The following is a 13,240-nucleotide window of genomic DNA, read 5'->3' on the forward strand; positions in this document are numbered from 1 at the left end:
TAAATCCCACTTGGTCGTGGTGGATGATCCTTTTAATGTATTGTTGGATCCTATTAGCTAGGATTTTGTTGAGGATTTTGGAATCCATATTCATCAGGAATATCGGTCTGAAATTCTCCTTTTTGATGGGGTCTTTGCCTGGTTTGGGGAATCAAGATAATGCTGGCCTCATAGAATGAGTCTGGAAGCTTTCCTTCTGTTTCTATTTTTTGAAACAGCTTCAGTAGAATAGGTATTATTTCTTCTTTGAATGTTTGGTAGAATTCCCCAGGGAATCCATGAGGCCCTGGACTCTTGTTTATTTGGGAGGTTTTTGATCACTGCTTCAATCTCGTTACTGGTTATTGGTCTATTCAGGTTGTCAATTTCTCCGCCATCTTTTCCCAACCCTTCTCTTTATCTAGATCTGCCCACCTGACATTTCTGCCTACTGCAGCCAACTAGTTCAATGAAGGGAAACCACCCAGGTTGTTTTTCTCTCAAGTTCTAGAGTAGATTTGGAGGAGTCACCAGTGCAAGAGTTACTAAATATTTGGGGGAGCTTCTGTCACCGAACTCTAGAGTTTCAATCCCAACATAGCTTCAGGGAATAGGGCCACCTATAGTTTTTTATTCTCCTTTCCCTACCTCTCCTTTTCTAGTCCAAAAGCATTTTTATTTTTATCACCTCTCTTTTTTTTTTTACTTTTTATTATGTTATGTTAATCACCATACATTACATCATTAGTTTTTGATGTAGTGGTCCATGATTCATTATTTGCGTATAACACCCAGTGCTCCATTCAGTATGTGCCCTCTTTAATACCCATCACCAGGCTAACCCATCCCCCTAACCCCCTCCCCTCTAGAACCCTCAGTTTGTTTCTCAGAGTCCATAGTCTCTCATGGTTCGTCTCCCCCTCCGATTCCCCCCCTTCATTTTTCCCTTCCTGCTATCTTCTTCTTTTTTTTTTAACATATAATGTTTTATTTGTTTCAGAGGTACAGGTCTGTGATTCAACAGTCTTATACAATTCACAGCGCTTATCACCTCTCTGTTTTATAGGAAAATTGCTCCTATGGCATCACTAATTTTTTTCCGACTCTTTCCAGGGCCTGAACTCTTGCTCCAAGTCCTCTAGGGTTTGGCTCTTGATATTTAAATCCAAGCTTTTGGAATTTTTTTTTCCTTTCAAGCTGCTGGTACTTGCGATTCAAAGCCTTGGTTTTAAAGACTATTGTCTGCACTGTTGACTTACAAAGGTCTAATTAATTAATTAATTAATTGCTCAAAGGCCAAAAATGTGATTTTTTGTTCTCTCTGAATCAACCATACCGAGGCATAGAGAAAGTACTCTTTTCTACTTAAATATAGTAGAAAAATAGAACTAAAAGAAATTGAAAAACGTCAACACTTAGTTTAATAGCAAAATACCCTACTACAGAAGGATGTCCCCAATGAAATAAAGTGGTTTAAGTGTACTAGTGTGCTGTATATTTATCTATGTTTGCCTAGCTCCATAAGGTAAAACAAAAACAAAACAACAAGTGTGCCATATATATACATATATATGTATATATGTGTATTTTTATATCTAGTATGAAATATATACATATTACATATATATAATGTTTTTGAGCTGCATATATTATCACTGAGTCTGTTTTTAAAAATCTTTGAACATGAGCATGCTGTCTTGGTTGAATACTTCTAGCTATAAACACCGTTAATTCATATATTGAATGCCTACTGTTGCAGGATTTCTTTTCCTTTAGTGCCTGTGATTTTTGGTCGCACTGCCGCTTCAAAGAATGAAGAGGCAGACCAGACAAAGAGTGGTGGTCAGCAAAGCAAAGTTTATTGAGCTATAGTACAAAGCTCCTGAAGAGGGAGGGGACCCAAAAGGGTTGCCAATTTGGCGTTTAAATCTAAGCGTTGTTTTTTTTTTTTTTTTTAAGATTTTATTTATTTATTTGACAGAGAGAGAGAGAGACAACGAGAGAGGGAACACAAGCAGGGGGAGTGGGAGAGGGAGAAGCAGGCCTCCTGCTGAGCAGGGAGCCTGATGCGGGGCTCGATCCCAGGACCCTGGGATCATGACCTGAGCTGAAGGCAGATGCTTAATGACTGAGCCACCCAGGCACCCCAAATCTAACAGTTTTTATGGCCTCTTTGGCATGGGCTATTTTGATCTGATTAACCCTCCATGCTTGCGCCTGTCACCCAATCAGGTTTTTGTCCAAGGGCTCATCTACCTATCAGGTAGTTAGTTGTTCACATGGGAAAGGATGGAGAGATCCTTCCAGGGTGTTGTAGAATCCTTTTAAGGGTGGTTTCCTCTTAGAGCATGGGTGGGGCCAGGGTGGGGGGGCTTGTCCCTGCCTGCCTTTATTCTGACTATTCTTCATTACTACTATATACCAGGAACTAGGGATAAATAAGTGAAAAAGAATGATGGACATGTCCCTGATCTACTAAATGCTGGGAATTTCTCAGTCACCAAGTGAACATCAAAAATCTTCAAGCTTACATCCCACACTGTAGAACCTCCCAAACACCTACCAGGGTGTTCAAAGCCACACCTGGAATCTTCCCTTGTTCTGTCTGGTGGTAGAGTTAATTGTTTTTAGCATTTCCTTCTCCACCACTACCAAGAGTACTTCTAGATCCCCAAAAGAGTTAACTCATGTACACAATTTTAAGGCTGATTTCTAAAAAAGGAAGGCTCTTTTAAATGAATAATATGCAGAAAGAAATGTGTTTTTTAAATAATTAAAACTTACTTTCCACTTAATAGTTATAATTTCTCAAGGTGCCGCTGGTTTTTAGAAGACTACAAAATGACTCTCATCAGTTTAAACAACAGAAATTTGGTATATTTCCTTTCTAGTTGGGTTTAAAACTGGATACAGCATAAATTCATCTCTCCTTGCAGTCCTTTGCAAGTAAAATAATCTCATAGTCTGATTCTAATGTTGCTAAACTGAAATTAATAATATATCAAACTCTGAAAAGATGAATGGTATTTTGCAGCTATACAATGGAGCTTTCAAAGCTCCATTAGGACTAGGGTTTTTTTTGTTTTTTGTTTTTAAACAATGACATTTATTTTAAGCCTTCTTTATTCTTTTAGTACATCATCTGATGGGAAGTCAGGATGAATTAAAGATGATCATGAAATTTAAATAAACTCATTCAGGACACCAGAGCTTTATCTTTTAGACAATACATTTCCACAAATGCAAAATTTGAAATACACATTTTCCACAATCTTTTAGGTCACTTTTTCTTAGACTTGCATAATATATAGTATCTTTCTAAGGGAAAAGCAAAAACAAGGACAAAAATCTTCCCTTTGAGCTCCAGGTTTTAAATCGTTTTTATTACATTGTTACTTAAAAATATGCAAACATAAAACCAGGCATAAATGCCTTATGCTTGTATCTCTTAAAAAACATAATTACAAATAAAATACAAACAAATCTACAAATGTGAGAAATTCAATTTCACAATATTGGTTTTTAATGTAGCAGGAAATATTTTGTTAAAATGAGAGATTTGTTCACTATGTGAATATGGCATTGGCTTGCTACATACAGATTCTTGTATCCAGTATGACAATATGGTGTGCAGTAAAGTGACCATTCTTCTGATGTTTTGCTTGTGGAAACTCTCTTGGTACAGTGTCATCACTGGCTTTTTTTCTCTCTCTTTTTTTATGATTTTACTTATTTATCTTGAGAGAGAGCGTGAGAGAGAGTGTGCGTGTGTGCGCGTGAGCAAGCGGCGGGGGGAGGGGGCAGAGGGAGAGGGAGAAGCACACTTCTGTTAAGAACACAGGGAAGTCTTATCACCGATATAAGCTTGCAGACTGAATGTCATGATGTGACATCTCTTTGAGTGTTAGTGGGGAAGAAAACTGTGACGGTATAAAAAAACATTAAAAATCATCTAGAACTTTACACCACAATTATGTATCTAATGGATTGAGACTGAGAAAGTCTTAAGCGCCAGGATTTATAAGGTTCCTCAAATCTTACAAACCCAACACCACCTTTTTTCCTTCAAGTATTTCTTAAAATACCAGTGAATATCAAAGAATGACTAAGGAACTGGGAACACAGGGAGCTGATATTTACATTGGCAGAAAGAAAGAACAGAAACCAAGCTAAAGTGAGATTGGTAGCGTGTAAATTAGAGAAGGAAAAATTACAGTAAAATGGTAGGAAAATGATCCGTTGTGTTAACTATTCTAATCATCAGCTATTTGGTTGGGGAATAAAAATAAAACATGGGATTTAAAAAATGTATTACTTCGTTAAAATACACCCATTTCTTTTCTTTTCTTTCTTTCTTTCTTTCTTTTTTTTTTTTTTGAAGATTTTATTTATTTATTTGACAGAGAGAGAGAGAGCACAAGCAGGGGGAGCGGCAGGCAGAGGGAGAGGGAGAAGTGGGCTCTCCGCTAAGCAGGGAGCCTGACACGGGGCTCAATCCCAGGACCCTGGAATCATGACCTGAGCCGAAGGCAGACGCTTAACCGACTGAGCCACCCAGGCGTCCCAAAATATACCCATTTCTTAAATATTAAATATGTTAAAACTACATAAACAGGAACTGTAACTCCTAATTAGAAATAGAGGATTTCTTTTGAATTTGTCACTGACCAGAGTTAGAAAGTAATAAAAGTGTCATTTGACAGTTTGAACTACAATCTGACAGTATTTTCTGTGGTTACATGGAATGGTTCTCATGTTTGAGAGAATTAGAGTTCCAGTTACTTTAGAATTTTAGTGGCCATTTTTGGTCCTGCCAGGAGAATGCAACCCAAACCCTAAATTGTCTGGTCAGAGACTAGGAAAGACAGTAGAAAACAGTAAGGGGCAATGTTGTGGATGTCTGTTTGATTAAATAGAAAGCATTCATTATCCATAATGGTCTTGGTTTAAAGTATGCTTCTCATTCCAAGGCTGTTTTTTGAATTACTCACTATTTCTAGCATGTTTCCTCTTAGAGCAATCTTTAAAAAAAATCATGTTGGTTTTCTTCTAGATAGTTTCACAAAATAAACAACAGCATAGTCCTCTTTAAAAGGCTTGGAAATTCAATAATTATATGGTTCATGTTTTATTTATCTGTTTGTTTTTAAATCATATTCTTTCATCTTTTTGACCTTATAAATGACTCCTCCCATTTTGGAAAGGATTTTGGACAAATAGTTTAGAAAGCCATAAAAAGGAACAAGATGATTTTTTTTATAACAGTTAGATGAAGGAAAATTTTCATGTGCTTTAAGAATTGGATTGCCCACAGAGGGACATCATTTAACAGTGTTTTGGGGTGGTGATGAGGGAGTTGTATAGACCTAAAAGTACTTTATATTGGAATGCTGGTCCATTCATGGTTGTACTTTGTTTGTATATCAAATACTGTACCTGTCACAAGCTTGGATTTATTGTGAGGATGCATAATGTTGTTGGGCGAGCCTGCAAATCCCTCACTGGCAGCAGAGTCACCAGAAGTAGATGCACCTGTCTTCCCAGCTGGAATTTGCTCATGGGAAAGAGGGTCATTTAACACCATGTTGTCCTCATGGACAGCTGTATTTATAAGCTGCCGTAGGGTGTGGAAGATCTAAATTCTGTTTTAAAAAAGACTTCAATGTCCAAATGAAATTTGACATGAAAAGTATTTTGATGTTTTGATTCAGTTAATTTAGAGAATATTTAGGCTTGGTTTAATAGAAAAACATTATTTAGTTTGCTTTAGTCTGATCACTCTAACAGCTTTTAACGATTCAGTGAACACCAGTATTTTCAGCTCAACTTAGCTTGCGGTTTAGCATAAAATAGTTCATTCTGTTTTGATGCAAGCCCTTAGTTAAAACATGGGCCTTCTCTCAGTGCTATAGCCATAGCTCGTTGTTTTTGTCCATTTCAATTGACTATTTTCCTCCAACAGACTTTAAGCTCAATGCTAGAGGCTGTGTCTCTTTTGCTAACCATCATTTTTTTTTTTTCTGGCATGCTGCCACTGTGTTAACTCTGGATATATTTGTGCTTAATAAATCTTTGTTAAGTGGATACATAAGTGAAGAATGAAGAATTGTTTTTCACTGGCCAGGAAGGAGGTAAAGACTCCTTCATAAAAACTAGGTGATTTCTGAAAATCACTCCGAAACTGAGAGGTCTCTTTGAGTCCCTTTGTTTTTTATTTTTTATTAAGGTATTTACTTACAATAGAATTTACTTAAAATAAAATGTAGATTTTATGGGCATAGTTCCATAGAGTTTTTTCAAGTGGGTCTCCTTATTTAATCACTGTCCGAATCAAGATATAGCATTTTTGAAGCACCTGGGTGGCTCAGTCGGGTGAGCATCCAACTCTTGGTTTCGGCTCAGGTCATGATCTCAGAGTTGTGAGAGTGAGTCCCGCTTTGGGCTCTGTGCTCAGCACAGAGTCTGCTTGTCCCTTTCCCTCTGCTCTTCCTCTCTCTCTCTCTAATAATAAAATCTTAAAAAAAAAAAGATATAGTATTTTTCCATTATTCCAGAAAGTGCCCTCATGCCACTTTCCAGTTAACCTCTCACAACACTGTTCTGATTATCACAATAGTCTCTTCTAAAACTTCACATAAATATAACCATAACCAAATAAAGTATGTACTTATTTTTTCTGTAATAAGATTAATAAGAAAGGACTGTGTTATTTCAAAACCTGCTGTATGCCTCTCCTTGGAGGATATATTGTCCTGCCTTCCCCATTCTTTCACCATTAGCTCTTAAGAATTTCCAAGATAGGGGTGCCTGGGTGGCTCAGTCAGTTAAACATCTGCCTTTGGCTCAGGTCATGATCTTGGGGCCCTGGGATCAAGCCCTGCATCAGGTTCCCTGCTCAGCGGGGAGTCTACTTCTCCCTCTCCTTCTGTGCTCTCACTCACTCTCTCTCAAATAAATAAATAAAATCTTTAAAAATAAAAGAATTTCAAAGATAGAATAAGATTCCTAGAAGTAGAGTTCAGAAGTACCATCAAACTTATATCATCATACTGTGCGCCTCCATACACAGGTCATTTGACAAATCAAGCCGATCAAGAGGGGCATATTTTAGATCTGGGAACGCAGCCTTGTCTTCCTGACTTCTCTGAGCTTTACACAGCACTACACCATTGGTTTCACTTAGCCTCAAGACAGTTCTATGGGTAAACATACGTATGTGTAACAAATTGGAGAGGTTAAGAAAGAGCTCCAAAATTAGATATTTCCACTAAAAGTCTTTTTAAAATGTATTTTCAGTAACATATAACTCTTTGTGGTGTAGAGGGTGGTGTTTGGGTAGAATTGCAAAGGAGGTTTGCAAAGAACTGTAGTCAGTTTGCAGGCAATGGAAAGAGGCTTGCCAACTAAAGCCTGTAGAAAATGGATTCATTGAATTAGAGCAGTCCATGATCAACTGCCAGAGCCGGCTTATTTTCTTTGCTAGTTCCAAAAAAAAAAAAAGAATGCCTGAAACTTTGTGGTGTTGGAAGGCTATCTCATAGAACATGCTGGCAGAGCACACTTTTTCACTGGCTCAGTTAGGTATTTTTATAGACTTGATGGGGTACTTAGGACTCTGGTAGAGATTTTTAGGTCAGAAAAAAAATTAGGCATAGGAGATTAGGGACCAAAATGTGTTAGTTTATTTCATAGCAGAGTAGAGCAATAAAACAGTCTTAGCAAAGCCACAGACAGGACTGGCTAAGCCTAACAATTTTCAACTGATTTTGCAGAAAGTTTTGCTATTACTGAGACCAAAGAATAAAATTGTGATCTAGGGAAAGGAAGTAAATAATCATGAAAAATAGTTAATATGATGTTATAACAAGGAAAGACATCATTCATTCAAAGGTGGTTGAGGGGGAGATTAAAAATGATTTAAAGGAAGAAAATTCCTTCTTCAAGTTAAGTGTTCTGGAAATGCTGATTATTTTGTACAAGATGGTTTGATGCAAGATATGTAGCAATTTCATGAAATGGCAAAAAAAGAATCTGAACAACTTGAAAAAGAATGTTAATGTTAGCTGAAGCGTACCAAGGTTATTTTTGTATTTTTCTTTCCCCTTAGACCCAGTAGAGACACTTCAAGAACTGCTCAGTCCCGGAGTGGAGGGATTGTGTGAAGACTCTTGACACTTTACCCTGAGACAAGGTGCAGAGGTTTTCATTATAGGGTAAGAGCCAATTCCTACTTTGGGTTTTGTAGTCTTTGAAAATTGATGAAATGGTGAGGTAAAATTAGGTGGTATTACCAGAAGTACTAGGATGCTCTGAATTTGTTTATAGCTTTGTAGTAGCTCGTGCCTTATACCTTTCATGTGAAATATGTTCAGAAATAATTCCTTGGCAGATATTATCATTATGTTTGAAATAGAATGATATGTAGAAACAATGGGAATTACAAAGCACCAATCTGACCATTTTGGATTAAAACATCTTTAGCAGAGATTCTCTTGTTGGGTGCTCCTCAGCCTTTTTCTTATCATGCCCACATGGAAAAGGACAGTCTTCCTGTGATACAGTACAGAGGCTGCTTATTACCAGAGACCACTGGCTCTGGTAATCAGATCCAGAGCAGCTCCAGGGCTGAAGGGTTTGAATCTTAGTACATCTATAAACAGTTATTTGGGGGAACTCTGCTGGGGAGCAATAGCTTTCCTTTTTGAAACCATAAAGTGTCTCCAGCTTTGTCTGCATCTCAATGATTGGAGGCTGGGTTTAGAGGAGTTTTTCTTAGAGAAAAAAAAAAAACACTTTGCGTCCCAAATTTTCACATGAAGTTAATTTGACTTAAGATTGAACAATATCCCTGATTTTGTATCTAGAAAATTGAGCCTTAAATATTTTCTCCATCCTTTCTATTAGTACAATGATCAAGAAGCTCTCTCCTAGAGAATCCACATTTCAATTCTGACAAGGGTCCTTGTTGTCCTGGGGCTCTGGGGAAGTTGACATAAGACAAAAATCTGCCCTAACAGTCACGAGGACTCCCCATAGTCTGAGGTGTGCTTAGCTTAGGTCTCACTTCAATATTTGGTCTAGGTTGGGTAAGTCCTGTTAGTTGTCTTAGTTATCATTTAAAAAAACAAGTTAGTGTTCAACAGATTTAGGGCCTGATTCAAACCCAGACTGAATATTGCAGAATTATAGGTTTCAGGCTAATAATGGGACCTGGATATTCTAAGGTTATTTCTTCTGTGCCTTATTCCAATATCATCACAGGTACCAACATAATTATGACCTTAAGAATAAATGGTAACAACAGAGATGGGATGAGCATTTCTATGCCACGAATGACTGGCATAAAATACCCTTTGGTCATAATTCTAGAAGTTGTCTTATTTTACCAGGGTTTTTGTCTTGTTTTGGTTTGGTTTGGTGTCTTAGGTTTTGCTTTTTTTTTTTTTTTTTAATTTTAGTTAACAATTTTTTAAGAGCAGTTTTAGGTTTATAGAACAATTAATTGAAAACTATAAAGAATCCTTACATATCCTCCCCCAAAACACACATAATTCCCCCTATTATTAACATCTTGTATTAGTACGGTACATTTGTTAAAATTAATGAGCCAGTATTGGTAGGTACATTATTATTAATTAAAGTCCATTACAATGAGCTTACTCTTTGTATTGTACATTCTTTGGGTTTTAAAAAATGTATAATGACATATTTCCGTTGTTGCTGTGTCATATATTATATCATATAGTACTGTATAGTGCATTATATGGAAAATACAGAATATTTTGACCACTCCCCAAATTTTGTGTGCTTTCCCTATTTGCACTTCCCTCCCCTCACTGAAACCCTGGCAACCTCTGATCCTTTTACTACCTCCAGAATTTTGCCTTTTTAAGGATGCCATGTAATTGCAATCATACAGAAGATAGCCATTTCAGACTGGCTTCTTCCACTTAGAAATATTTCACTTAACTTTTCAGTTTCTTGGATGTCTTTTTGTGGCTAGATAACTCATTTCTTTTTATTGCTGAATAATATTCCATTGTATGAATGTACAATAGTTTATCAATTTGTTATTGAAGGACATCTTGGTTTCTTCCAAGTTTGATGGTAATGAAAAAAGGAGCTCCTCTAAACATTTTTCTGCAGACTTTTGCATGGACATGTTTTCAACTCATTTGGGTATATGTCAAGGAGTGTGGTTACTGGATCATATTGGTATGAGTACCTTTAGTTTTGTAAGAAACCTCCACATTGCCTTTCAAAATGGCTGTATTATTTTGCCTTCCCAATGAATGAGAGTTCCTGTTGCTTTACATCCTTACCAGAATTTGGTATTGTCAATGTTTTGAAAGGTAGTTATTCTAATAGGTGGGTAGTGTTTTCTCATTGTCTTAGGTTTTTAATATAATGTATTACAAAAGAGATCGTGACTGCCCAGAATACTCTGGACACTTAACCACTAGAAATTTCTTTAGTATTTACTTGGTAATGAAAATGATTAAGAATATGGGCTTTCCTCTGGTAACATCCACTGTGATAATGCATTTTTATGAGATAAGAGTGTGTGTACACCTAAGTGTGTATTTATGTGTGTCTGTGTATCTGTATATGTCTACTATTCTCTATTATACAAAGAGATAATAGGCAAAGACTTTTCTAATAATAATACCATTGAAATGAAAATAGGCAGAGTAAATCAAAGATATTTTTGTTTCTAAAATTGAGATATGAGTATTCTATAGATCCTGATATTCTAACAGGCCATACTTGATGTTATATAAAGCTAGCTTTCTGGCATGAGTAAGCTATTTCAAATTAGGCATTTCTAGTTTTTGTATTCAGTTAAATTCAGCCATGTAGATATAGCTATAGGAAGGAATTCTTCATTGTCCTTCCAAGTTATAATTTTTCTGTGGCTTGGTGCATGTTTCTGCTTTAGATTTGATTATATTGCTTTGTAAGTATGTCTGATGAGATAAACTTCCATTCTAGAGGGCTACTTTCTCAAGTATAAGGACTACTCCCATAATTCTATCTTTAAAATGTAGCACAATGCCTGTGTTAAAGAAAAAAATTTCATGATACTTGTAAAGTAAGGAAGACTTTATTCAAGAGGGACTATGGCAGTGGAGTTTTGCAGAAGGGGAGAGAGATAGGACTCAACTCCTAATACAACAAGGACAAGTAGAGATTTAGAACCAAGGGTCAGGGTGGAGATCAGTGGATGGAAAATTACTGGGCCTAGGGGAATTCTCACTATACTGATTCAACAAGATTCTTACTGAAGGCAGGCCAGGGTGATAAGATTTGGAGGATAGAGGATGAGGAATTTGATCTAATATCAAGGACAATCAGATACCAAGGAAAGAGGATTTTTTCTAAACTAATTCAGCAGAATTCTTGCTGGAACTGGACTAAGCAGGCCAAAGAGAGAACCCAAGGTCAGAGCCTAGTTGAGAAGAGGATTTAGAGGAGCCTGACATAGATTTGGTCCAGAAGAGTCTTTGTCACCTGACACATAGTAGAATTTTAGTGAACATGTATTATGTTATTATATAGATGGCCTTCCATCAAATACTATAGAAATCTATTAACAAAGTCCTAAAGACACCAGGCAAGCATTGTAATTTAAGAAAAAAGAAGAGGGAAATCATTTTAAATCATATAAATAATTTTGTGTAATGTTCAAGACTAAGCTATTAATCAGAGCATAGATTTGGTTAAAAAATTAAACAACTGATATACGTGAACAGTTTCTAAGTGCAAAACAGAATTTCAACAATTACTTTCTAAAAACAATGCACTTTAGTGGAGGAGGGTTGGGGGAGAAGGGAAGGGGAATCCTATTAGTGACATAGATTAAATATATATACAAATTTTATAAAGAAATAAGATAAAATGTATCTTAAATCTAGAATGTACCTTAAATTGGACTAAATTTTAAATCTAGGTTGCAAATTCATTGATATCATAGTATATGAAAGCCTGTTTTTCTAAACATTAGCATGCATAAAAGTTACCTTGAGTCCTTGTTTAAATTTCATTCTCTTGGACCCTACACCTCAGTATCTGAGTAATTTGAAGGATCAGTGATTTTTCACTTTTAACAAGTACTCCAGCTTATTCTGTTACAGGGACCTGTAGGCCATGCTTTAAAGAACCCTGATCTCTACCCTTTACAATTTTCTTCCCTGCTGTATTGTTGATGTTTGAAAGTACCCCCTGAGAATAGGGTGATAGGGAGATCAGCCCAAATATAGGAACCAAAAGAATATGCCAACAAGATTAACTTCATGGCCCCTTACAGTGGTGTGCTTGAAGGAGGATTGTCCTACAAGTCTGAAAATGAGAAAGCAAACTAATCGGAGAGACCAGCACAAAAATTGGATCCAAGATTAGAACATTTTAAGAAAGAATGAAATGCATATTTTGTAAATAGAATAAATATTTTCTAAATAGATAAAATATAGTACAATTACATCAATATTCAATGAATTGTTTATTTCAAAGATATGAGTTATGATATTTATAACTATAGGGGAAATGATAAATACCCAAGAAGTCCAAAAGTGGGGGAATGACTAAGTTAATTAGTATCACTATCCCAATGTAATATTATTTTCACTGCTTTAAAGAATGATGTTATTTAGAAAGTATCTAACATAATGTGATATCAAAAGAAAAATGAGAAATGATATGTGTTTCTGCATAATGTATGTATACATATGTGGTGAAATTTCAGGTGTTTTGAATTCTAAAATTTTATTCAATATTATATGGTACTCACAAAATCAAATACTAGAATCTAAAACCTAGATGAGGTAGATCAATAATATCTGGAATCAGATACTTTGGTCATGAATTTTTAATAGTTAAGAATAAATAATTTTTGCCTTTTGGCCAGACCCACCATCTTCCAATAATTTGCCAAAATAACCAACACAGAGGGGAGAGGCATCTGCTATATGTTCTCTAGGTCTTTTAGAAAACATGGGGTGGTTCCTTTGGCTATATACATGCCAATCTGCAAGAAAGGTGATATTATAGACATCAGGGGAATGGCACTGTTTAAAAAGGAACACCCTACAAATGGTACCATGGCAAGACTGGAAGAGTCTATAGTGTTACCCAGCATGCTGTTGGCATTGTTGTAAACAAATAAAGTGCCAGTCTGCTCCATCCAGAGAAACACACTTTGTAAGAACCACTGGAAAGGAGCCTGAGCTGCTGGAATCCATTCCCTATGAATCCATGGCTTGAT

The 13,240-nt window shown here is 36.3% G+C and overlaps 1 protein-coding gene across 1 annotated transcript in view; it reads left to right on the forward strand.

Annotated features, from left to right (window-relative positions):
• B3GALT1 (beta-1,3-galactosyltransferase 1) overlaps nucleotides 1-13,240 on the forward strand; it is a 503,546-nt gene that overhangs the window by 158,209 nt on the left and 332,097 nt on the right. The window contains exon 2 of the mRNA XM_045868686.3: nucleotides 8,087-8,192. The gene's annotated coding sequence lies outside the window, so the exon portion shown is untranslated. The remainder of the gene's footprint in view (nucleotides 1-8,086; nucleotides 8,193-13,240) is intronic.

Source organism: Mirounga angustirostris, unplaced genomic scaffold, assembly GCF_029215605.1.
Source record: "Mirounga angustirostris isolate CCGP_5_RB_7025 unplaced genomic scaffold, mMirAng1.0.hap1 SCAF_3, whole genome shotgun sequence".
NCBI lineage: Eukaryota > Metazoa > Chordata > Mammalia > Carnivora > Phocidae > Mirounga > Mirounga angustirostris.